We start from the raw sequence: 26,782 nt of genomic DNA, 5'->3' as shown, positions 1-26,782 counted from the left end.
TTGGTTGTTTTCAGCTCATTTCAAACCAACATAAAACTCAAGTCAAAATTGAAGAGGTAGTTGAAAGTCCTGAACCAAACCAAACTGATATTTGGAAACTGTTATTTGATGGCTCTTGCACAAAAGATGGCACAGGAGCTGGAGTAGTTTTAATTTCACCCGAAAAAGAAAATATAACTCAATCATGTAAATTAGATTTTGAAGTTACCAATAATGTTGTTGAAGATGAAGCTTTCCTTTTAGGATTGCAATTAACCAAAAGCTTAAAAGTTCAAAACGTAAGTGTTTTTACTGATTCAGAACTTAATGTTAAGCAAGTAAGAAATGCTTGTCATATCAAGCACCCTAGACTCAGGTCCTACCAAAATGAAGTATGGGATTCAGTTGAAAACTTCTTTGATGCTTTTAATTTGACTCATATTCCCAGAGATCAGAGTATTCATGCAGATGCTTTAGCTGTCTCTGCTAGCTCTTTTAAAATTCTTGATCATACTGATGTACTCTATCAGATACAAGTCAAATATAGGCCCTCTATCCCAGATAATCTGAAACATTGGCAAATATTTGAAGATGATGAACATTTGAAATCATTTCTGCAGTTAATAGATGATTTTTCACTTCTACACTTTGATGAAGATAGAACTGAAATAAATGAAAATGCAGATGGAAATGATACTTTAGATTTTAAAACCCAGATTGCTAATCATGACATTATTCAATTATCCAACAATTTTATTCCAAAAGGACTCATTCCTTTAGAAAAATTGTTTGATCAAAATGATGTCCTCCGAAACCCTCAATCCATTTCTTCAGAAGATGACATCGAAGAGATTAACATTGGAACTAATGAAGATATCAAAAGCATCAAATTATGTGCATCTCTAGACCCTGAGATCAAAGCTCAATATCTTAAGTTACTGCAAAATTATAAGGATGTTTTTGCTTGGACTTACGCTGATCTAAAGACCCCAGTGATACTTCATTAATACAGCATAAGATTCCTTTGAAGCCAAAAGCAAAACCTTACCAACAGAAACTTAGAAGGATAAATCCAGCCCTTCTACCAACTGTAGAAAGGGAGATTAAGAAAATACTAGATGCTCAGATCATCCTCCCTCTTAGATATTTTAATTGGGTTGCAAATTTAGTTCCTGTTAGAAAGAAAAATGGAGAAATAAGACTCTGTGTGGATTTTAGAAATTTGAACAAAGCATCATTAAAAGAAAATTATCATTTGCCTAAAATGGATCAGTTACTTCAAATGGTTTCAAGAGCACAAAGACTTTCTATGCTTGATGGTTTTTCAGGTTACAATCAGGTGAATGTTGATACAGCAGACAGAGAAAAGACAGACTTTACTACACCCTGGGGAACATTCATGTATGCTAAGATGCCATTTGGCTTAACCAATGCTGGAGCAACGTTCCAGAGAGCTATGGACATAACTTTTATGGGTCAGGTAAATAAATTTGTGGTTATTTATCTTGATGACATAACTGTTTTTTCTAAATCTAATCAGAAACATCTAAAGCACTTGATAAAGGTTTTTGACAGGTGTAGAAAATTTGGAATATCATTGAACCCTAAGAAGTCCTTGTTTGTTATCAAAGAAGGAAAACTGTTGGACCATATAATTTCAAAGGAGGGAGTAGTAATTGATCCCAAACGAGTATTTGCCATTAAATCATTAACCTTACCTAGAAACAAGAAGGAGATTCAAGCTTTTCTAGGCAAGATTAATTTTTTTAAGGAGGTTTATTCCAAATTATGCCGAGATTGTAAAAGATATAACTAACATGCTCCGAAAGGACCATGAAGTCAAATGGACTCCCACTTTTAGGCATGCATTTGAACAAATAAAAAAGGCTATTTCTAAATCTCCCACCTTAGCCAACCCTAATTATACTAAGCCATTTAGTATTTTCTCTTTTGCCTCTGAAACAACCCTTGCTGTTGTTCTATTACAGAAGAATGAAGATTCCCATGACCAACCCATAGCCTTTTTCAGCAAGGTTATTAGAGATGTTGAGCTTAAGTATGACATCATTGAGAAGCAAGCCTATGCCCTCATTCAAGCCCTGAAATCATTCAGGATGTATGTCTTACATTCACCTATTACTGCTTATGTCCCTAATAGTGTTGTGAAAATTGTCCTAACCCAACCAAACACTGATGGGAAAAGAGGTAGATGGATCACTCAAATTCTGGAGTTTAATCTAACTATCAAGACTACCAAGCTAGTAAAAGGTCAAGGATCAGCCAAACTTCTAGCTGAATCCAACTGCAAAGTACTTGGAATCAATTCTGTTCTAGAAATACAAGGGAAGAATACATAAGAACCTTCCCTTCAGCTTCAAGGGAAGAATACACAAGAACCTTCTCTCCTTGCAGAAGGGGAGAATCCACAAGAACCTTCTTTCCTCTTAAAGGGGAGAATCCACAAGAACCTCTACCTTCAGAGCAGATCAGTTCTATACACATTGATGAAAAATTCTTGTTGTCAAACTGGTATCAAGATACTGTAAATTTCTTGATTCATTTTGAGTGTCCAACATCATTCTCCAAAACCCAGTGTAAAACCCTTAAGTTGAAATCAGTCAAGTACTGCATTATAAATGCAAATTTATACTGGAAAGATCCACTAAATATTTTGTTATTATGTTTAATAGAATCATAAACTTAAGGAATCATTGATCAGTTTCATATAGGATTTTGTGGGGGACATTATGCTTGGAGAGCAACAGCGTACAAGATTCTGAGGGGAGGATTTTATTGGCCCACATTGTTCTTACAAGTAGGGGCAAAGGTCAAAGGTTGTGTTCCTGTCAAATGTTCGTTGGTAAACAAAAATTAGCAGCGCTTCCACTCGTTCCATCAATAGTTTCAAAACCTTTTTCTCAATGGGGATTAGATTTTATTGGAGAAATTCACCCCACTTCAAGTAATCAGCATAGATGGATCCTCACTGCAACAGACTACTTTACTAAATGGGTGGAAGCAATTCCAGTCAGAAATGCTACTGATGCAGTAGTAATTAAGTTTATTGAGGAGAATATCTTATCTAGATTTGGTTGCCCAACTCAAATTGTCACAGATAATGCAACAACCTTTTCTAGTGTTAAATTGATTAACTTTTGCCAGAAATATCAGATTCTGTTACATCATTCAACTCCATACTACCCTCAAGGTAATGGCCTTGCAGAATCATCCAACAAAAGCCTAGTAAAGGTAATCAAAAAGACTCTAGCTGATCATAAGAAGAGCTGGGATTCACATTTGATTTATGCAGTATGGGCAAACAGAATTACTCCAAAGAGATCAACTGGCAAATCTCCATTTCAGTTAGTCTATGGAAAGATGCAATTTTCCCTACCAATTTGGCTTTCCCTGTTTTAAAATTCCTTCAAGATTCAACAGATGAACCTAATGATTTTTCAAAAAGGATAAATCATATTATTAAACTTAATAAAAACAGAGATGAAGTTCAATACAAATTGAATAAATATCAAAATAAGATGAAGATCCTTTTTGATAGAAGAGCCAGGGAAAGGGACTTTAAGGAGGGTGATCTAGTTCTAAGATGGGATGCCAAGAGAGAAGAGAAAGGGAAGCATGGCAAATTTGACAATCTATGGTTTGGACCTTTAGCAATTGCTGAAGTCAAGGGTAACAACACTTTTGTGCTGCAAAATCTTGAGGGGCTATATTCCACTTATCCTGTAAACGGAAGGTTTCTCAAACACTACATTCAGTACTAAGAAGTTGAAATAGTTTTCATTGTAAATACTCCAGTTTTCTTTACTTTTCAAGACGTCAGTGTGATTTTTCTTACAACAAGGACTCCATAGCCCGAGGAGAAGGCACATGGATCTGCAGGTTCTTTGCATTCTACAGGGGAAAGCACTCCCCAGTTGGACCCAATGTTGTAGCATTTTTTTGGTTTTGATAAAATAGGATATTTGAAAAAATGTTAAGTTAAGATATGGACATAACAATAGTGAATAAAATGTTAGTGAAAGAAAATATTTTGATGATAATGCCCATATCAAAGAAAATGTTAGGTAGATGCTCTAAAAAAATCAAGGCAAAAAGAAAATGTTAGGTTAGAAAGAAATAAACTCTGAAAGTGAGCAAGTCCAAATGCCACTACTCTTTTTCTATAAAATAATGGTTGTGTGCAGCTTGTTTTAAATGCCACAACCCATGACAGTCAAATAGTTTAATCTTGACTGCTTCATGTTTTAAATTTGATGTTATAGTTAGAGAATAAAGATCTGGCCAAACAGTTTAATCTTGGCAGATCAGTAGTTAGGTAGAGAATAATAAGGTGCTCATCAGTTTAATCTGAGCCCTTGGAGGTTATAAGGGTAGATTTAGATAGTTTGCTTTTGTAAAATAAGAAAAAAGGAAAAGGGCTTGCTAGCTTAAATGCACCCATTAAGTGAAGAAAAAATGATAGGATAAGCAAAGGGTAAGTAGAGCAAAGGTTGCAAAAGTTTGATTATTGATTGGACAAATGTACATTTATCATGTTTCTATGTCCATGATTCAATTATACAAAGCAAATGAAGGCCTATAAGATTAATTAATTAACTTCCCATTCATCCCTATATTCACTAATTTCCCCTTTCTACCTTCATACATTCATATTCATTCATTTTCCACAAAAAACCCCTTTTCCTAAGGTCAAAACCCTTTTTACCTAGAAAAAGTGAAAATCCCATGTAAAATCCCTTTTTACATAAAAAAACCCACAGAAATATGTTTTCCCTAAGTATTAATGCATATATGAAAAGCAAATAAACCATTAAAAAGCACTTTACTTAGTGTATTTCCCTTTTTCCACTCATATTTCATATAATTCACTTTTCCACCTATTATTTCCCTTTTCGCATATATTTACCCTTTTTCCGCTCCATTTCCATACTAACACTAACTATAGTTTTAAACCCCTAAAATTCCACTTTCCCGTATATTATTAACTTCTTTATTAAATATCCTGAAGCCTTACTTTTATAATAAAACTATGTATTTTCATATCACATCGCAACATTGTCGCATGGCAAGCCTTTCATATGAATACACTCTCCTCTGATTGTGATATGCGATCAACAAAGGACCCGAACCCGATATCATATATATTATAATCTATATTCATATTGCATCCGCCCCCATTGCAAGTCCCGGCCGAAGCATATACCCTTTGCCATTGCGACTGGGACCCGAACCCGATCACATATCATATATCGTTTATTCCCACATCGCGTCCTGCGCCTATCGTATTCCTTTGCGATGGACCGTCCTCCGCTAAACTGCAGTTGCGATATGCGATATAAACCCGGACTTGATCACATATCATATATCGTTTATTCCCACATCACGTCCGGCACCTATCGCATTCCTTTACGATGGGTTGTCCTCCGCTAAGCTGCGATTGGGATATGCGATATAAACCCAGACCCGATATCATTATCCGCCCGAGTTCATAAAATTTCAAATCTGCCATATGTTTTTTGCGAAGGTTTTCTTTGTTAAATCGTTTTACGATTTGAACGAAAAATTAACTTTAAACCTCCATTTCACCGCTAATCTGAGTTTTAACACATAATAAATCCATTTCTGCCATATTTAATCATTCATACCCTCTGTACTGCTCCTTCACTCCACCACCGTCCGATCTAATGCGTTCAGATCCAACGGCCCTCGGCGATTTCGGGTACGCTCTCTGTACAGGCATTACCCACCCGAAAAGTGGTATTTCACCGTCCTCCTTTGCTACGTGTCAAGCTCAGATCATTTCGGGTGACCCTTCCCAAAACTGCCCATGCTTCATAAGCGGTGCGATGAAAACCGCCTTCCGCAAAACGACAAAATAGTCACTGTTCACTATCGCGCCATAATTTAAATGGAAAACTGTTTTTCCCATTTAAACGCCAAAATGACCATTTTGCTCTGTTTTCGCCTGTTTTCACAGTAAACCCTCCATATACCTCTGCGACCACTAAAACCATCATTTAACTTTCCGATATGCTCTGGACTACTTCCAATAGCCTTTCAAGCTCAAATAAAGCCATTGAAGACTTTCTGTCACCTTGTTTTTCTTAAATAGTTTCTGTGTTTTGCAGGTAAAGACTCAGTGTTCCAGGCTTACAAATAAAAGCTTGTATACAGTCAAAGGATAAATACGAAGACCATATCAATTTACTTTACCTGTAACATAAATTTACTGTTGAAAAACACAGTAAAAACCTCAGATGCACAGTAAAGGTAAAAAGAAACAGTGAAGGCTACTAAGCAGGGTCAAACGATATTTACAAAGTTTAAAAAGTAACAGATGAAATATTAAATGAAGGAATCAACCAGCGTGAAGGATACAAACAATAAAGCAGCTTAAAAGGCAAAATATCATACAACAAAGCTAGCACAACTTGAATAAAAGGGGCAACAAGAAGCAGTTCAATAGCTGCCCCTATCTTCTTGCATGAAGATCTTTCCTTTCCTAGAATAAATCTTAAACAGTTTTAGGATATTTTCTTAGTTTTATTATTGTATAAATAACTCTCTTCTTGAGATGTTAATGGTTCGGAGTTCAAGATTCATAGTTCATCGCTTGTAAAGTCTTGACTGTTAATACTACTTTGAACTTGGAAGCCACCTTTGAAGGAAGCTTTTGCAAACACTTGATGTACTCGGTGTTTCTGGAACCTTAATACAAAGCAAAGGATTCTAAATCTGATTTTACACAGTTTTGTGTTATCCTGTAAGTTTTTCTAGTTATCAATCATTGTGTTTTTCTTCATATGCTTATGACTTATAGAGATATCTAGGTATGAAAAATTGTGTCTCAATTTATTCCTATAAGCTACTGAAGTGATCATGTATTAAGAGAATGGATTAATGAACTGTCTGTTTAGCTAATCCCCTCTAATCAGTAAGTCATCAGCATCTTGTGTAAGCATTAAGTACACTGCCTTGAACCTTTGGAACGTAATTTAGAAGGTTTTCCACTCATGATTGTTCTGTTTTACAGTCTGGATACTGTGATAATCATATTTTTTGTTGTCTTCTACTCACCACTATTTTTTATCTATATCACTGTGTAATGCTTTATAGCAGCCCTTTGCTAAAGTATTAATATAACCCAAAGGATTAATTACTTTAATTCTACATCTGTCTTCATTCATTGGTCTTCCAAAAACTTAAACCAAAAACCCCAAAACAACTATTTTAGATGCTCTGGCATTGGTAGCTAACCTACTACTATCTCAGAGGTACAACGAAAGGTAAATCAGTTGTTACTTCCAGATGGCTCTACAAGATAAAGCATGCTGCAGATGGCAGCATCGAGAAGTTCAAAGCTCGATTTGTGGCGAGAGGGTTCTCATAGGTAGAGGGAGTTGACTATGAGGAGACCTTCGCTCCTGTAGCTCGGTATACATCTATTCGCTCCATTATATCAATTGCAGCAGAGATGAGTTGGAAGATCCACCAGATGGATGTGAAGACCGCATTTCTCAATGGCTTCATTGAGGAAGAGGTTTATATTGAGCAGCCACAGAGCTTTGAGGTGCATGGGAAGGAGTCCCATGTATGCAGATTGAAAAGGCACTCTATGGCCTAAAGCAAGCTCCCAGAGGTTGGTACTCAAGGATTGATACATACTTGCAGCAGTTGGGTTTACAAAGAGTGAGGCTGATCCGAACCTATACTTCATTGTGGTGGATGAGGAGCCTCTCATTTTGGTGTTTTATGTTGATGACTTGATCATCACTAGTGCAGAGAGACTAATTGAGGGCTGCAAGAGAGATCTTGCTTCAGAGTTCGCAATGAAGGATATCGGCTTGATGCATTATTTCTGGGATTAGAGGTGTGGCAGGAAGAGGGGCATTTCTTCATGGGACAAGAGAAGTACATTGTGGATATTCTTAGCAGATTTCACATGGAGGACTGCAAACCCATGTCTACACTTATGATCACTAACTGGAATAAGTTTCACGCTTTTGATTCCGAGTTGGTGGATCCTACTCTATACAGACAGTTGATTGGTTGTTTCATGTATTTGGTCAACACTCGACCAAATATATGTTTTGTAATTAACACTAAGAGTCAGTGCATGTGTGAGCCCAGGAGAGTGCACTGGGTGGCTGCAAAACACATTCTTCGTTACTTGCAGGGGACCATGGATTTTGGTCTAGATTATAGACAAGGTGATGGAGTGAGACTGGCAAGGTACACGGATTCAAATTGGCAGGTTGTGCTTCAGTAAGAAGAGTACTTCCGGGAGCCATTTTGGGTTGGGTTCGGCAGTTGTGTCGTGGATCAGTTGGAAACAACAGTCAGTTGCATTGAGCTCAGCTGAGGCAGAGTATATGGCTGCTAGTTTGGCTAGTTGTGAGGCCATATGGTTTCGCAAGATGTTGTTTGTTTTATTTGGTCAGGGATTGAGACCTTCAGTGATTTACTGTGATAATCAGAGTTGCATAAAACTCAAAGAGAATCCAGTTTTTCATGACAGGTCAAAGCATATTGAGATCAAGTATCACTTCATTAGAGACTATGTCCAAAAGGGAGCTGTCAAGCTTAAGTACATTTCCACAAATGAGCAGGTAGTGGACATTTTCACCAAAGCCTTAACACGGGGCAAGCATGTCTACTTTAGAGACAAGATGGGAGTGGTGAGGAACACTTTCCTCGGTAAGAGGGAGTGTTAAAATTTGGGTACTAGAGGACAAGTGGTTCCCTAACGCTTTGATCCTTGGCCTAGGGAAAAGTGTCCAAATTTATTTGTACTTTTCTCCTAAAGTGACTTTATAAGTGGTAAAGTCAATTTAATTTAGAAGTGACTTTATAAGTGGTAAAGTTACATTCTAATTTAAAAGTGACTTTATAAGTGGTAAAGTTACATTCTAATTTAAAGGTGACTTGATTAAAGTCAATGAAGAATTAGAAAATGAAAAAGTGACTATGAAAATAAAAGGCTAAGTGGGTCTTTATTTAAGTGGGTGAGTTAAAAAAATAGAAAGTGAGAATTAAATGCACATTTATTTTCGTCCCTAGATCTAAATGAATCTCAGCCATTAGATCTTAGGGTAACCCAAAAATTCATTTAGAGAGTAAAAGGAAAAGAGAAGAGAAAAAGATCAATTCATTATTTCATGAGCATTTGAGAGAAAGAGAAGAGAGAGCAAGGAGAAAATTTCTAAGCAGTAAGGAAGTCAAGGAGAGCAGCAAGAAGACATTTCAGCGAATCTGGGCAGCAGCATTTATTGGCACGCATCCCAAGGCAAAACCGTACAGTAGGTGAAAGGCACAGATATCGAGGAAGAGGGACAGCACAAAAATCGAGGAAGAGGGACAGTAGCAAGGGCACAAATTTCGAGGCAGTCGTACTGCTGAAATCCCACGGTCCGTACAATATATAGCAAGTTTTGAGCACATTTTTCGAGGCAGGTCGTACAGCATTTAACGTTGTTTTATTGCTAGAGAAGATTATGTTTTGGTTGTTCGCTGATCGGCACGATTTTCAGGCAGAAAGCAAGCACAAAAATCGAGATAAGTTGTAATTTGTGGTTGCTGGAATTTTTACTGTGTATTTCAATTTTTCTGTAAAAGCATTTTTCAGAAATAAAGAAGAGCTCTCAAGCTGGTTTTCCCCAAGAGTTGTAGGGGGTTTTTCCAAGGTCACATTGACCAAAAATCACTATGTTATTTTTTGTGTGTGGCTGTCATAATTTTGTTGTGTTTTATTTCTGCAATGTCAGCAGTTGTGAAATCTCTAAATTTGTGTTTTCAGAAAAATATTGTCATTTCCGGATTTTAGAATTTTTATCATGCTTGGATTTAAAACTAAATGTATAGAGTGATAAGGAAAACTGATAACCGGAGTAGGGGTTGAAATTTCTTCAGTTGTTTATCCAGACCGTCGCTCCATCAAAATGAAGGCATGAGAACAAGTTTTGTCAATTCAAATCAAATTGAGGTTGTGCATATGACCTAAGATACACCTTGTGAGTATTTATCTTGTTTAAGTATTCTATTTGGGAACTCCACATAGTGCACTTATCTACCATCAAAGCCTTGTGACCTTGGCGTTGTACGATAACATGGTTCTCCTCCAAGTAGGTTGTTGCTACTTCTTTGATACAAAATAGAGGCTCAAGATTATGACACAAACATAGGTGCATCTACTCCATTTCTTTCTTGCTTGGTAGATGAAAAAAGGATAAAATTTGATACTTATTTACTTTTGTGGTGAAAGTAGAGGGTCTTGTTGTAGGAGATTTGGTTTGCCGTTAATCAGATCTAGCCCAAGCAATTGACAGGAGTGTTATCCTCCTTATCATGGTTCAATTCCCACAAGTAACATGTGGAGCTCTTAATGAATATATTATTGACAAAAAGTTTCAAGCTTCTACAAAATTTGGTTTACCCTAGATACCATCCTCGAAATGAAAGGAAGTGCCTAATGGGTTTCCCCGGGAAATGCATTATATGGTTTCAAAAAAAAAGATACTTAGTAACTTTCATTTCTTAAAATTATTTATTTGATGCAAAGTTGGTTGGAGGCCTTATTAGCCATTTAACTCTTTCTTTTATCCCTGGGTTGCCAACTCGTCAAAAAGGTTTCCACTTGTTTTACTACCTATCTTGATTGAAATAGCCTCTAAACCAACTGTTGATAAGAGTGGTTAAGGGCCTAAAAGATCAATCCTCATTTGGTTAGAGGTCTTAAAAGCCACTTTAACAAATCATTTTCCAATTTCACTGAACTTGTATAAGAACAACGACCTTAGCCCATATGGAGTGTGCTATAAGCTTGATGTCTCTTATCTCAAAGATCCACCCTGAATGAGGAGTCTATTATGCATCTTGAATCTTACACACACATTGTGAAGAAGCTTCACTTGGATTGAGTGGTGGAATGAAGTGGTCATGTTAGGATATTCCGACACACAGGAAATAGTTAAGCATAACTTGGTCTAGTGTAGAGTTGGGTAAAGTGTGTTTCTTTACTATGTAATTTTGTAACTTACAATCCGACGGTCACAATATGTTCTAGACATTAAGTGATCCGACTATTCATTCTCTCCTCGGTATTGCCGACACTTGATCCGTGGCTTAACACCCAATTGGTCCATGATCTCTATTTAAAGAGCATGGAGGGTCATTTGTAGGGTGACCGTTCATGAAAGAAGCTTATGTAAATTGCCTGAAGTGGCCGCGTTGGCTCAAGCCGTGGACTGTTTCCCTCTTTGAGGGTTTTAACTACGTCAAGAACACTAGTGTATTGATCTGTGATCTATTTGTGAGCGGTGTCCTTTGGTGTTCTATCTGAGGAACTTACCTTGTAAATTCCTACATGGTATCAGAGTCATTTGAGGGTCGCATCCGTTGGTGATCCAAATCCGAAGCCGATACAACTGCATCTGACTGTCGTTTCCTAGATCTACTATTTATGACTGCTTTCGGGTTGAGAGGACTACTCTATTGTGTTAGGAGCCTCTGTTCTAGTGAGGAACCGCTTTCGTTTCACACGAAAAAGTTTTTGGTAGCCCTAGCTATGTCATTTTCAAGATCTGGAGGTATACAGTCTTTATTTGCAGTTCTAGTTATTCATCTCTCTGTTTATTTCAGTTTATTTAGCTCTCTGTTTTTTATTACTGGATCTATACCTTTCATTTCTATGTATGCTCTTTGCCCTGCGACTCTGTGCGATCTGGGCAAATCAGAAATAGAAAGGAAGGATTTTTCTCATGCATATGCTCTTTTCCACCGCACCTTAGTTTGATCTCAGAAAATCAAAAACATTGAGGAAAATATTTAGTTTCCGGCAAAAGCTAACTTCAAGCCATAAGGTTTGGTTTTTTTTTGCATGTCCGTGTTGGGGTGTGTGGTTTTTTGTTTTGTAGGACAAAAGAGCTTTCTCAGATAAGCACGCACCCCAAAGCTTCAGTGACTAAAGAAAAGAAGGAAAAAAACCCCTTCCTCTTTTCCAAAAATTACTAACCTTTTAAACTAGCTCACTTGATCCAAAGTTGTTTTATGAAAAAAGAGGTCTTGAGTTCAATTCTTTTTTTTCGTTGAGTTACTTTTTCAAAAAACACATGTAACTTATGTTTTAAAGTTACTTTATGTAAAAGTGTTCTCATCCATTATAAAAAGTGAGTCACTTATAATTCTAAAGTCTCTTTATCTTTTATTTAAGTTACAATTTAGTGAGTATCTCATAAAGTACCATTGTAAAAGTGGCTTTCACTTATTTATAAAAGTGGGTCACATAAAATCTTTTTTAAAATAGCTAATTAGATTAAGTTTGGAAAGAAGGGGGGATTTCTTTTAAAAATAACATTATCATTCACTTCCGCACATTCACGCGCTTCGTTGGCATCATCAACAACTTTTCTTCAAAAAGCCATAATTTCTTCATCCGGAAGCCGTTTTCATAGCCATTTTTTTAATCTGCATAATTTTTCAAGATCTTTCCATTAGAACACTTAGTTTCAGCATCTACAGCTTCAGTTTCTGTTAAAATGGAAAATCCATGCCAAGTTATTTTTGACAGCACCAACTACTTCCAATGGTGGTCCTACATTGTGGATTTACTTAAAAGTAAAAGTCTTTACAGAATAGTCTCAAGCCAAAAAACTAAACTTAAAGATGAAGATAAGGCAACCAAATGGGAAAACAGGCAAGATCAAGCATGTGGATTGATAGGGATGGCTATTTCTCCAAACCTTAGATTCCATATCGCAGAACTTGATACCCCTAATGAAGCAATGAAACAGTTCACTAAAGTTTTTGGAATTAAAAATGAAAGTAGGGCCCATCAACTCGAAAATGAGTTGCTTACGTTGAACCCCAATAATTTTTCTTCCATTGAATATTTTTTTGTCCAAGTTCAAAACCCTTAGACTTCTCTTGGAAGGTGTTAAGGTTAAGAAAGAAGATGGTAACCTTATCTATTCCATTCTTACTAAGTTGGAACCAGCCTACTCTACGTTTGTTTCCACCTTCCATTCTACTAGAGAAGTCTTTATTTCTCAAGGATAAGACTACAAGTCCCCCTCTTTTGATGTATTTTGTGATTCTTTAATAAGAGAACAAGAAAAACACTTATATCTTGGTCTTCTTAATCTTGGAAACTCTTCTAAGAAAGCCTTAGTTGCCTAGCAACAACCAAATTCAAAGAATCCTAAGAAGCAATATCCTAAAAAGAATGGTCCTAAACCAAACAAGGGTACTAAACCAAACAAGGGTCCTAAGCAATTTCATTCTCAAAATGAAAAATCAATTCAACAAGATAATAAGGCAAATAAAAAAAAGGGAAGAAGACTTATAGGCATTGCAACTTTTGTAATCGAGATGGCCACTTCGAATCCAAATGCTTTAAGAAGATGGAAGCCTTGGAAGCAGCAATGAAGAAGCATAACATCCATTTGGAGCACTCTTCAACTTCAACTTCATATTCAAGAATAGCACTTTTTGCATGTGGTTGCCAAGCATCTCGGTCTAGTTATGCACTAAATGTATCTTCTTGTTCTCATTCTCATGAGTGACTCATTGATTCTAGAGCTTCTTATCACATGGCCAAAAACAAAGGCATGTTTTCTTCTTTGAATGATTGTAACACCAAAAATATATATGTTGGTGATGATAGATCTCTTAGTGTTGTAGGGACTGGAACTATTCATCTACACAATGGTCAATTTAATGATGTACTATTTGTTACAACCTTATCCTACAACCTTCTATCTGTATATCAAATAACTCATTCAGGTGAAGGTAAAACCGTTGAATTTTCACCTCACGATCTTGTAATTAAGGACCTAAGAGATCCTAGACAGATTTTAGCTACTGGCATTGCTCATGATTCTACAAAGTTGTATAAGTTTAACAACTTTGGGTCATCAACACTTCCCTCGGTATTTGTTGCTCATAATGATGAAGTGAGCAAACTTTGGCATGAGCGATTTGGTCACTTAAACTATCACTCCCTTCAAAATCTATGTAAAAAAAATATGGTGACAAGTCTTCCTATGGTATCTTGCAAAGATGGTGTTTGTTCTATATGTGTACTCGGAAAACATCATCGGGATAGTTTTGAAAAACGTGCCTCTTGGCACACCTCAACCCCTTTACAGCTTGTGCATAATGATTTATGTGGTCCACGTCCAGTTGTTTCATTCTCTGGCTACAAGTATTTCTTAACTTTCATTGATGATTTCTCCAAACACACTTGGGTATACTTCTTAAAACTCAAGAGTGAAGTATTTAACATGTTCTTGGCCTTTAAGGCCTTTGTTGAAAAACAATCTGGACATCAAATTCTTAAGCTAAGATCTGATAATGGCGGAGAATATGTTAACAACAAATTCATCAACTTTTGCACTGAGCATGGAATTCAAATGTAACACACTGTTCCATATACTCCACAACAAAATGATATAGCTGAAAGAAAGAATCACACCTTCAAGGAAATTGCTAATTGCATGCTTCAATCTAAAGGACTTAGTCTTAATTTTTGGGCAGAAGCAATTAACTGTGCAAATTATATAGTAAATCACACTCCTACAAAGGTTTTAAAGAATATCACTTCAGAAGAAGCATGGAGCTCAATTAAACCAGATGTAGGTCACTTTCGGGTTTTTGGAAGTGAAGCATGGGCCCATATTCCAGATGAGAAACATAAAGCTTTAAAAACTAAGAGTGAAAAATATATTTTTGTTGGATATTCTGAAGATATCAAAGGATATAGACTTATTCCACTTAAGTCCAAAAACGTTATCATTAGAAGAGATGAAAAATTTGCTGAAAATATATCGGCCTACGAGCCTAGTTCGGCGGATGTGCCACCTCTCTCTATCCCTTCTACTTCTGAAAACATGTTTTCTTCAGATGATGACAAAAAGGATGACACTCCTCCCCCACCTTCTCAAGATCCTCCTTCAACTCCTCAGCTTCCAAAATGGGTCTGTTCTACTCGAGATGCAGCAGGTGCTCTTGCAGGTGATCCTACAGATCAGCGACGTACACGTTCTCAGTTTGATAGAGCCTCTTCTTTATTGGCTCAAGCTTCAGCGAATCATGATCCTGACACCTTTACAGAAGCTTCAGGCCATCCAGATTGGGACGCAGCTATGAATGAAGAATATCGTTCATTATTAGCAAATGTAACATGAGATCTTGTTCCTCTTCCAAAGGGAAGAAAACTTGTTAGATGTAAATGGGTTTACAGAACCAAATTTGGACCAGATGGAAAAGTTGATAAACATAAATCTCGTCTTGTTGCTAAGTATAACTTGGTCTAGTGTAGAGTTAGGTAAAGTGTCTTTCTTTACTATGTACTTTTGTAACTTACAATCCGACGACCACGATATGTTCTAGACATTAAGTGATCCGACGGTTCATTCTCTCCTCGGTATTACCGACACTTGATCCGTGGCTTAACACCCGATTGGTCCATGATCTGCATTTAAAGAGCATGGAGGGTCATTTGTAGGGTGATCGTTCATGAGAGAAGCTTATGTAAATTTTATTTCTTTTATTAATAAATTGTCTGAATTGCCGCGTTGGCTCAAGCCGTGAACTATTTCCCTATTTGAGGGTTTTAACCACGTCAAGAATATTGGTGTATTGATTTGTGATCTATTTGTGAGCGGTGTCCTCTGGTGTTCTATCTGAGGAACTTACCTTGTAAATTCCTACATGGTATTAGAGCTATTTGAGGGCCGCATCCATTGGTGATCCAAATCCGAAGTCGGTACAACTGCATCTGACTGTCGTTTCCTAAATCCACTATTTCTAACTGCTTTCAGGCCGAGAGGACTGCTCTATTGTGTTAGGAGCATTTGTTCCAGTGAGGAACCCCTTTCGTTTAACGCAAAAAGGTTTCCGGTAACCCTAGTTACGTCATTTTCAAGATCTTGAGGTATACGGTCTTTATTTGCAATTCTAATTACTCAACCCTCTGTTTATTTCGGTTTATTTAGCTCTCTGTTTTTTATTACCGGATCTATACCTTTCATTTCTGTGTATGCTCTTTGCCTCGTGACTCTGTGCGATCTGGGCAAATCATAAATAGAAAGGAAGGATTTTTCTCATACGTACGCTCTTTTTGCCGCGCCTTAGTGTGATCTCGGAAAATCAGAAACATTGAGGAAAATATTTAGTTTCCGGCGAAAGCTAACAAGAAGCCATAAGGTTTGGTTTTTTTTTGCATGTCCGTGTTGGGGTGTGTTTTTTTGTTTTGTAAGCAAAAAGAGTTTTTTCAAATAAGCACGCACCCCAAAGCTTCAGTGACTAAAGAAAAAAACCCCTTTTCTCTTTTCCAAAAATTATTAACCTTTTAAACTAGTTCACTTGTTCCAAAGTTGCTTTATGAGAATAGAGGTCTTGGGTTCAAGTCTTTTTTTTGTTGAGTTACTTTTTCACGCACATGTAACTTATGTTTTAAAGTTACTTTATGTAAAAGTGTTCTCACCCATTATAAAAAGTGAGTCACTTATAATTCTAAAGTCTCTTTATCTTTTATCTATGTTACAATTTAGTGAGTATCTCATAAAGTACCATTGTAAAAGTGATTTTCACTTATTTATAAAAGTGAGCCACAAAAAATAAAAAAAGTGAGCTAATTAGATTAAGTTTGGAAAGGAGGGGGGATTTTTTTTAAATATAACATTATCATTCACTTCCGCACATTCACGCACTTCGTTGGCATCTTCAACAACTTTTCTTCAAAACGCCATAACTTCTTCATCCAGAAGCCGTTTTCAGAGCCGTTTTTTTTTAATCTGCCTACTTTTTCGAGATCTGTCCATTAGAACACTTAGTTTTAGCATCTACAGCTTCAATTTCTGTTAAAATGGAAATTCCATGCCAAGTTATTATTGACAGCACCAACTACTTCCAATGGTGATCCTACATTGTGGATTTACTTAGAAGTAAAAGTCTTTATAGAATAGCCTCAGGCCAAAAAACTAAACCTAAAGATGAAGATAATGGGAAAATAAGCAAAATCAAGCACATGGGTTGATAGAGATGTCTATTTTTCCAGACCTTAGATTCCATATTGCAGAACTTAATACCCCTAATGAAGCAATGAAACAGCCCACTAAAGTTTTTGGAATTAAAAATGAGATTAGGGTCCATCAACTCAAAAATGAGTTGCTTACGTTGGACCCCAATAATTTTTCTTCCACTGAAGATTTTTTGTCCAAGTTCAAAACCCTTAGACTTCTCTTGGAAGGTGTTAAGGTTAAGAAAGAAGATGGTAGCCTTATCTATCCACTCTTACTAAGTTGGAACTAACCTACTCTGTGTTTGTTTCCACCTTCCATTCTACTAGAGAAGCATTTATTTCTCAAGGACAAGACTACAAGTCCTCCTCTTTTGATGCCTTTTGTGATTCTTTAATAAGAGAACAAGAAAAACTCTTACATCTTGGTCTTCTTAATCTTGGAAACTCATCTAAGAAAGCCTTAGTTGCCCAGCAACAACCAAATTCAAAGAATCTTAAGAAGCAGTATCCTAAAAAGAATAGTCCTAAACCAAACAAGGGTCCTAAACAATTTCATTCTCAAAATTAAAAATCAATACAACAAAATGATAAGGCAAATAAAAGCAAAGGGAAGAAAACTGATAGGCATTGCAACTTTTGTAATCGAGATGGCCACATCGAATCCCACTGCTTTAAGAAGATGGAAGCCTTGGAAGCAGCAATGAAGAAGCATAACATCCATTTGGAGCACTCTTCAACTTCAACTTCATCTTCAGGAATAGCACTTTCTACATGTGGTTGTCAAGCATCTCGGTCTGGTTATGCACTAAATGTATCTTCTTCTCCTCATTCTCATGAGTGGCTCATTGATTCTGAAGCTTCTTATCACATGGCCAAAAACAAAGCCATGTTTTCTTCTTTAAATAATTGTAACACCAAAAATATATATGTTGGTGATGATAGATCTCTTAGTGTTGTAGGGACTGGAACTATTCATCTAGACAATGGTCAATTTAATGATGTACTATGTGTTACAACCTTATCCTGCAACCTTCTGTCTATATATCAGATAACTCATTCAGGTGAAGGTAAAACCGTTGAATTTTCACCTCACGATGTTGTAATTAAGGACCTAAGAGATCCTAGACAGATTTTAGCTATTGGCATTGCTCATGATTCTACAAGGTTGGATAAGTTTAACAACTTTGGGTCATCAACACTTCCCTTGTTATTTGTTGCTCATAATGATGAAGTGAGCAAACTTTGGCATGAGCGATTTGGTCACTTAAACTATCGCTCCCTTCAAAATCTATGTAAATAAAATATGGTGACAGGTCTTCCTATGGTATCTTGCAGAGATGGTGTTTGTTCCAGATGTGTACTCAGAAAACATCATTGGGATAGTTTTGAAAAACGTCAGCGCCTTTACAGCTTAGTGATTTATGTGGTCCACTTCCAGTTGTTTCATTCTCTGGCTACAAGTATTTCTTAACTTTCATTGATGACTTCTCGAGACGCACTTGGGTATACTTCTTAAAAATCAAGAGTGAAGTATTAACATGTTCTTGGCCTTTAAGACCTTTGTTAAGAGACAATTTGGACATCAAATTCTTAAGCTAAGATCTGATAATGGCGGAGAATATGTTAACAACAAATTCATCAACTTTTGCACTGAGCATGGAATTCAAATGCAACATACTATTCCATATACTCCACAACAAAATGGTGCAGCTAAAAGAAAGAATCGCACCTTAAAGGAAATCGCTAATTGTATGCTTCAACTTAAAGGACTTAGTCTTAATTTTTGGGCAGAAGCAATTGACTGTGAAAATTACATAGTAAATCGCACTCCTACTAAGGTTTTAAAGAATATCACTCCAAAAGAAGCATGGAGCTCAATTAAACCAGATGTAAGTCACTTTCGTGTTTTTGGAAGTGAAGCATGGGCCCATAATCTAGATGAGAAACATAAAGCTTTAGAACCTAAGAGTGAATAATGTATTTTTGTTGGATATTCTGAAGATGTCAAAAGATATAGACTTATTCCACTTAAGTCCAAAAATGTTATCATTAGAAGAGATGTAAAGTTTGCTGAAAATATATCGGCCTACGAGCCTAGTTCGGCGGATGTGCCACCTCTCTCTATCCCTTCTACTTCTGAAAACATGTCCTCTTCAGATGATGACAGCGAGTATGACACTCCTCCCCCACCTTCTCAGGATCTTCCTTCAACTCCTCAGCTTCCAAAATGGGTCTATGCTACTCAGGGTGCAGCAGGTGCTCTTGCAGGTGATCCTACAGATCAGCGACGTACACATTCTCAGTTTGATAGAGCCTCTTCTTTACTGGCTCAAGCTTCAGCGAATCATGATCCTGACACCTTTGCAGAAGCTTCAAGCCATCCAGACAGTTATGAATGAAGAATATCATTCATTATTAGCAAATGATACATGGGATCTTGTTCCTCTTCCAAAGGAAAGAAAACTTGTTAGATGTAAATGGGTTTATAGAACCAAGTTTGGACCAGATGGAAAAGTTGATAAACATAAAGCTCGTCTTGTTGCAAGTATAATTTAGTCTAGTGTAGAGTTAGGTAAAGTGTGTTTCTTTACTATGTACTTTTGTAACTTACAATCTGACGGTCACGATATGTTCTAGACATTAAGTGATTTGACGATTCATTCTCTCTTCGGTATTACCGACACTTGATCCATGGCTTAACACCCGATTGGTCCATGATCTCTATTTAAAGAGCATGGAGGGTGATTTGTAGGGTGACCATTCATGAGAGAAGCTTATGTAAATTTTATTTCTTTTATTAATAAATTGCCTGAAGTGGTCGTGTTGGCTCAAGCCGTGGAATGTTCTCTCTTTGAGGGTTTTAACCACGTCAAGAATATTGGTGTATTGATCTGTGATTTGTTTGTGAGCGGTGTCCTTTGGTGTTCTATCTAAAGAACTTACCCTGTGAATTCCTACATGGTATCAGAGCTATTTGAGGGCCGCATCTGTTGGTGATCCAAATCCGAAGCCGGTACAACTGCATCTGACAATGGTTTCCTAGATCTACTGTTTTTTATTGCTTTCGGGCCGAGAGGAATGCTCTATTGTGTTAGGAACATCTGTTCCAGTGAGGAACCCCTTTCGTTTCACACAAAAAGGTTTCCGGTAGCCCTAGCTACGTCATTTTCAAGATCTGGAGGTATACAATCTTTATTTGCAGTCCTAGTTACTCATCTCTCTGTTTATTTCGGTTTATTTAGCTCTCTGTTTTTTATTACCGGATCTATACCTTTCATTTCTGCGTATGCTCTTTGCCCTGCGACTCGGTGCGATTTGGGCAAATCAGAAATAGAAATGAAATATTTTTCTCATGCGTATGCTCTTTTCCATTGCGCCTTAGTGTGATCTTGGAAAATCAGAAACACTGAGGAAAATATTTAGTTTTCGGCGAAAGCTAACTTCAAGCCATAAGGTTTGGTTTTTTTTGCATGTCCGTGTTAGGGTGTGTGGTTTTTTGTTTTGTAGGCAAAAAGAGCTTTTTCAAATAAGCACGCACCCAAAACCTCAGTGACTAAAGAAAAAATAAAATACAAAACCCTTCCTCTTTTCCAAAAATTACTAACCTTTTAAACTAGCTCACTTGGTCCAAAGTTGATTTATGAGAATAGAGGTCTTGGGTTCAAGTCTTTCTTTTTGTTGAGTTACTTTTTCAAAAAGCACACGTAGCTTATGTTTTAAAGTTACTTTATGTAAAAGTGTTCTCACCCATTATAAAAAGTAAGTCACTTATAATTCTAAAGTCTCTTTATCTTTTATTTAAGTTACAATTTAGTGAGTATCTCATAAAGTACCATTGTAAAAGTGACTTTCGCTTATTTATAAAAGTGGGTCACATAAAATCTTTTTTAAAGTGAGCTAGTTAGATTAAGTTTGGAAAAGAGGGGGGATTTTTTTTTAAATATAACATTATCATTCACTTCCGCACATTCACGCACTTCGTCGGCATCTTCAACAACTTTTCTTCAGAAAACCATAACTTCTTCATCTGGAAGCCGTTTTCAGAGCTTTTTTTTAATATGCCTAATTTTTCGAGATCTTTCCATTATAACACTTAGTTTCAGCATCTATAGCTTCAGTTTTTGTTAAAATGGAAAGTCCATGCCAAGTTATTCTTGACAGAACCAACTACTTCCAATGGTGGTCCTACAATGTGGATTTACATAGAAGTAAAGGTCTTTACAAAATAGCCTCAAGCCAAGAAACTAAACCTAAAGATGAAGATAAGGCAACCAAACGGGAAAATAGGCAAGATCAACCACGTAGGTTAATAGAGATGTCTATTTCTCCAGACCTTAGATTCCATATCGCAAAACTTGATACCCCTAATGAAGCAATGAAACAGCTCACTAAAGTTTTTGGAATTAAAAATGAAATTAGGGCCCATCAACTCGAAAATGAATTGCTTATGTTGGACCCCAATAATTTTTCTTCCACTGAAGATTTTTTGTCCAAGTTCAAAACCCTTAGACTTCTCTTGGAAAGTGTTAAGGTTAAAAAATAAGATGGTAGCCTTATCTATCCATTCTTACTAAGTTGGGACCAGCCTACTATGTGTTTGTTTCCACCTTCCATTCTACTAGAGAAGCCTTTATTTCTCAAGGACAAGACTACAAGTCCCCCTCTTTTGATGCCTTTTGTGATTCTTTAATAAGAGAACAAGAAAAACTCTTACATCTTGGTCTTCTTAATCTTGGAAACTCTTCTAAGAAAGCCTTAGTTGCCCAGCAACAACCAAATTCAAAGAATCTTAAGAAGCAGTATCCTAAAAAGAATAGTGTTAAATCAAACAAAGGTCTTAAGCAATTTCATTCTCAAAATTAAAAATCAATTCAACAAAATGATAAAGGAAATAAAAGCAAAGGGAAGAAAACTGATAGCCATTGCAACTTTTGTAATCGAGATGGCCACTTCGAATCCAAATGCTTTAAGAAGATGGAAGCTTTGGAAGCAGCAATGAAGAAGCATAACATCCATTTGGAGCACTATTCAACTTCAACTTGATCTTCAAGAACAACACTTTCTACATGTGGTTGTCAAGCATCTCGGTCTGGTTATGCACTAATTGTATCTTCTTCTTCTCATTATCATGAGTGGCTCATTGATTCTGGAGCTTCTTATCACATGGCCAAAAACAAAGCCATGTTTTCTTCTTTAAATGATTGTAACACCAAAAATATATATGTTGGTGATGATAGATCTCTTAGTGTTGTAGGGACTGAAACTATTCATCTAGACAATGGTCAATTTAATGATGTACTGTGTTACAACCTTATCTTGCAACCTTCTATCTGTATATCAGATAACTCATTCAGGTGAAGGTAAAACCATTGAATTTTCACCTCACGATGTTGTAATTAAGGACCTAAGAGATCCTAAACAAATCTTAGCTACTGGCACTGATGATGATTCTACAAGGTTGTATAAATTTAACAACTTTGGGTAATGTTGGGCATGGAATCCCCCCCAAGGCAGGTTTTGGGGCTTAAAGCCCATGTTTTGACCCAATATTATTGTAAAGACTTCGCGAATTGTGGTCTCGGAGCACTAAATATATGATAGAGTCACATGTTTGTCTGCCCTAGGTTTTGTAAGGTAAAGTCGGCCTGCCCATGATCTGCGGACCATGGGATTGTATAAATAGAGCGAGGCTCTAAGTTGTAAAGAAGGGGGAATGGATAGAGAGAAGTAGTAAAAGATTTGAGAGTAAAGTCTAGTGTTGGGTCGTAGAGTAGGAGAAGGCTCTGCAGCTGAGTGCGCAAAGGCCTAGTAGTCCATAACTAAGTGCGCAGACCCCTGCAGCTGAGTGCGCAGGGCGAAGTCGAGTCTGTAACCGAAGAAGCAATTAATAAAGAGAAGTTTGAATATAAATTGGTGTATTTGTTCCTGGGCTAACGCATGTTTGATGTAAATTGCAAATCTACTGGTTGTTCACTACGCGCAACTGTATGAATGATTTATGTTGATTAATATAACTTAAAGCATGCAAGTAATAATTACCTAACAGTATACTACTCGTAAGAACTAAGGTAATAACAACGTTCGGCCCCCGAGTAGGGTTGCGTGGAGGCAACATCTCAAGCTGCGAGGTACAGGAAAGCGCGTAGCGACGTGCATGCAAAGTCGTACCGCAAACCACTTGAACTCATCAGACATCTCCAGGGTGCGGAAACCTGGTTCTAGCACCCTCCCATACTACTTCGGGTGAGACCTCAGTCCGCGCTCCGCAGACTATTGCCGAAAGGGCCAGTAGTACCGAGATTTGTTTGGCTAATTAACTCTGAACCTGGGTCAGGCCCAAACAAGCCAACAAATGGTTCCGTTGCCGCGACCGGGATCTGCATAAGAGATGTCTGATGTCGTGTCACTGGAATCCGATAAAGAAGGAAATTGAAGAGTGGCTAGAGAGAAAGATTCACGAGTTCGCGGGCAAGAAAACAGGAATCTGCGAGTATCGAAGGAACAGTGGTTAGAGCGCTACTTATATACGAAAATTAACGAAATTCTCTTTGCATCCTTCCCCTCTGAGTTGTACGAGCGGATCGCAAAGCTAGCAAACAGTCAAGGAAGGCGTAGACTCGACAAACCTATTGTGTGGACTCCAGAGTTGGTGCACAGACTGGAAACATTAAAAGATAAGATTGCGCGCGCTCTAGACCATTGGCTCGATCAAATTATAGGAGTGTTTATCACCGACTTCGCGGTAGATACGTCAATCAGCTACAGCGAGACAGAATGACGCTTCCTCAAAGGACCGCGAGGTAAGTACATTAAATCTTTGAACACTTGGATTAAAATGCTACTGTGTGAAAAGCAGGTTATGCAAATAAATTGATGTTTGGGGCTACGCGAAGTGGGAGGATCTACAGAAACGAAGGTAGCGAAGAATTAGAGACTAGTCCCTTGATTTCACCTCCGCGGGAGAGTGAGGAGGAGCTCGCAAAAGTTTCACCAAGAAGTGCGATCAATCTGATAAGACAGTGAATTCCGCGCATACCACCCCCACCTACACCACCACTAGTTTCACCATCCTCACCCCCATCTTCACCCACACCACCTCCGCCACCACCACAGTTCAATATGGCGAGCGCAATAAAGTTGCCGGTGTTCAAAGGAGTAGGGAATGAAGACTCGAACCAATTTTGGTTCGTGGTAAAGGCAGTATGGGAAGCACAAGGAGTCACGGATGATAATATAAAGAAGGCAACACTGGTCAGCACTTTGCAAGATCGCGCACTGATGTGGTACATTAAGCATTCCAATGACAATCCAAACGCAAAAATCGCAGATATTCAAGCTGCGCTAAACAAAGAATTTAGCAGGCCAAAATCAAAGACCCAGTCGATCATTGGATTTAAGGAAATCGCGATGCTTCCAGGCGAGACCCCCTGGGAGCTGAATCAGACACTGAAGTGTAAAATCCGTGAAGCTAATATGACCTTGACGGACGCACAACACCGCGCGTGGTTTGTAGCATCACTAACGCCGCATCTAAGGAACGCGTTGTCACAACAGAAGCTAACCACTTAGGCCTAGACCTTGGAGATGGCGATGAGACTGCACGAAACCCCGATACAAGATCCTAACCTAGGAGTTCAACAAATCCACGCGCAGTTGCAGAACTTGTGCCTTGAGATGCAGAGTTTGAAACAAGACAGGACAGCTCGCCCAGAAGCGCACGAGAAGGTATGGTGCGTAAAGTGCAAAGGCCAGGGACATGATAAGGACCATTGTCCAGTCTTCGCAAACTACCTAACAGGAGGAGGGCCAATGCCATTAAGACCAGAGGCACAAGCAAGACCGAGCGCGGCGCCTGCATTATGGTGCGCAATTTGTCAGATAGGAGGGAAGCATGCTACAGATAACTGCCATTTATTACAGAAGTATACGCAGACGTCCCAACAGTTGTTCTGTAATTTCTGCAGGTCAATAGACCATGATGAGCATACCTGTAGAAGTTATGAACTGATGATGGATTGGACTCCTACCTATAGGGTTCAGACCGAAACGCGAGCCCTCGATCAAAATGCAGGAATGGCGCGTACTGGATTTCAACGGCGCGGACAAGGTCGAGGTGGAATGGGACCAGGAAGGGGTCGCAGACAACTGATCTGTTACAATTGTGGAGGGCCAGGGCATTATGCCCGCGCTTGTACAAATCCGACGACAGCATCATGTTTATACTATACCCAATTTGATCATGAGACGGAGGACTGCCCCACACTGATTGCGAGGTTGTGCGATAAATGAACACTCCAGCCTTCCCCGACTCAGAAACTGCAAATGATGAGGTATGAGCCGCAAGAGGAGGACCCCAATGTAAACATCGTACTCTGAAGCGATATCACCACAGGCAATGACAAGGGCAAGCAACCCGAAGAGAGTGCTTGGGTTCACAAGGCTCCAACCAAGGAACTAGAGCTCGATTTGGAGCGTGCGAAGGAGACATTCATGGAAGCTAAGAAGAGCTTCACGGAGGCCTCCACTTCAGGTAGTAAAGACAAACTGGACCCGGAGATGGACCCATCAATGCTCAATACATTTTTGGAGACATGTATGAACTTGTTGCGTGACAGCAAAGCGGTGAAGGGGCTGCAAGAACTCATCACTAGATGTGCTGGACCAGGAGAACCGCGCGTGGTCCGGAAACTCGAGAAGCACACAACGCAAACAGGAAGAGAGATGAGATTGACTCCGCAAATCAGAGAATTTGAAATGGATCAAGTAATTTTGGATCTAGGATCGGACGCAAACGTCTTGCCAAAGCAGACATGGGAGCGCATGGGCAGGCCCGCGTTGCAATTGTCTCCTATTCAATTGCGAATGGTGAATCAGCAAAAGATCCTACAGATGGGAAGATTGCAGGGAATAATGGTAGATATCGAAGGTGCGAGCGCGCTTGCAGATTTCGAAGTAATAGAGATTGTTGATGACAGCAATCCCTATCATGCGCTACTGGGAATAGATTGGGCCACTGATATGAATGGAGTGATAAATCTAAAGAAGCACAAGATGATTTTTTAGAACAAGTCACTGCGCGTAGTGGTACCTCTAGACCCTACGGAGGGATCACGCTACACAGAACCAGTGCGCGACTACGACAGCGACGACGATCTAAACTGTATTTACAAGATTACCACGCGAGAGCAGGACTAGGTGAATCCAACAGTGGATGGTAGGATTTTGTGGGACCGCGAAAGCTCCTGCACTTCATATTCAGACAAGAAAATAGAAAGATGGCAGAACCGGTTACACGAGGTAACCACGCTCAACTGCAACATGATGATAAGGTCACTACGATGTGTAGCAACGGAAGCAAGAGATCTACCGATGTATGACAGGTTGAGCGAGGTAGATGATTTCCTGAACAAGTTTGAACAAAAAGTACCAGAACAACAGCATTTTGATGCTCTGAAATGGGCACTGTGCACTATGCCCACAAGGTAGTTGGGTACGCACCAGCAGAATTTTGGGGACTGGCAGGAATGCAGAAGGATGATGCACATACGGTTTGGAAAGCCTCGGATGCGAATGGAAGCCAGGTATGATGGAGGAAACAGCTTGCGCACCCACCTCTCCAGATGAGTACGGACGTATGACACGCAACCTGCACGAACACACACCGTCCTTGCAATAGGAAACAGGACCAAGAAGCAGGAGCAGGCAAGACGAGGGTGCGAACGGCGAAGTATGATAAGGCCAAGCGTGCTGAAGATTATCTGCGTG

General features: G+C 38.4%; 1 protein-coding gene across 2 annotated transcripts in view; it reads right to left on the bottom strand.

Annotated features, from left to right (window-relative positions):
• The window catches only part of LOC149233824 (uncharacterized), a 337,293-nt gene that overhangs the window by 296,169 nt on the left and 14,342 nt on the right, over nt 1–26,782 (bottom strand). The gene's annotated exons all lie outside the window — the stretch shown is intronic.

This window comes from Pinus tabuliformis, chromosome J (genome assembly GCF_031772625.1).
Source record: "Pinus tabuliformis cultivar Carrire ecotype Pingquan chromosome J, CPIR1, whole genome shotgun sequence".
Classification (NCBI taxonomy): Eukaryota; Viridiplantae; Streptophyta; class Pinopsida; order Pinales; family Pinaceae; genus Pinus; species Pinus tabuliformis.
Note: the sequence above shows the minus strand (reverse complement) of the source record. Positions and strands in the feature narration are given on the sequence as shown.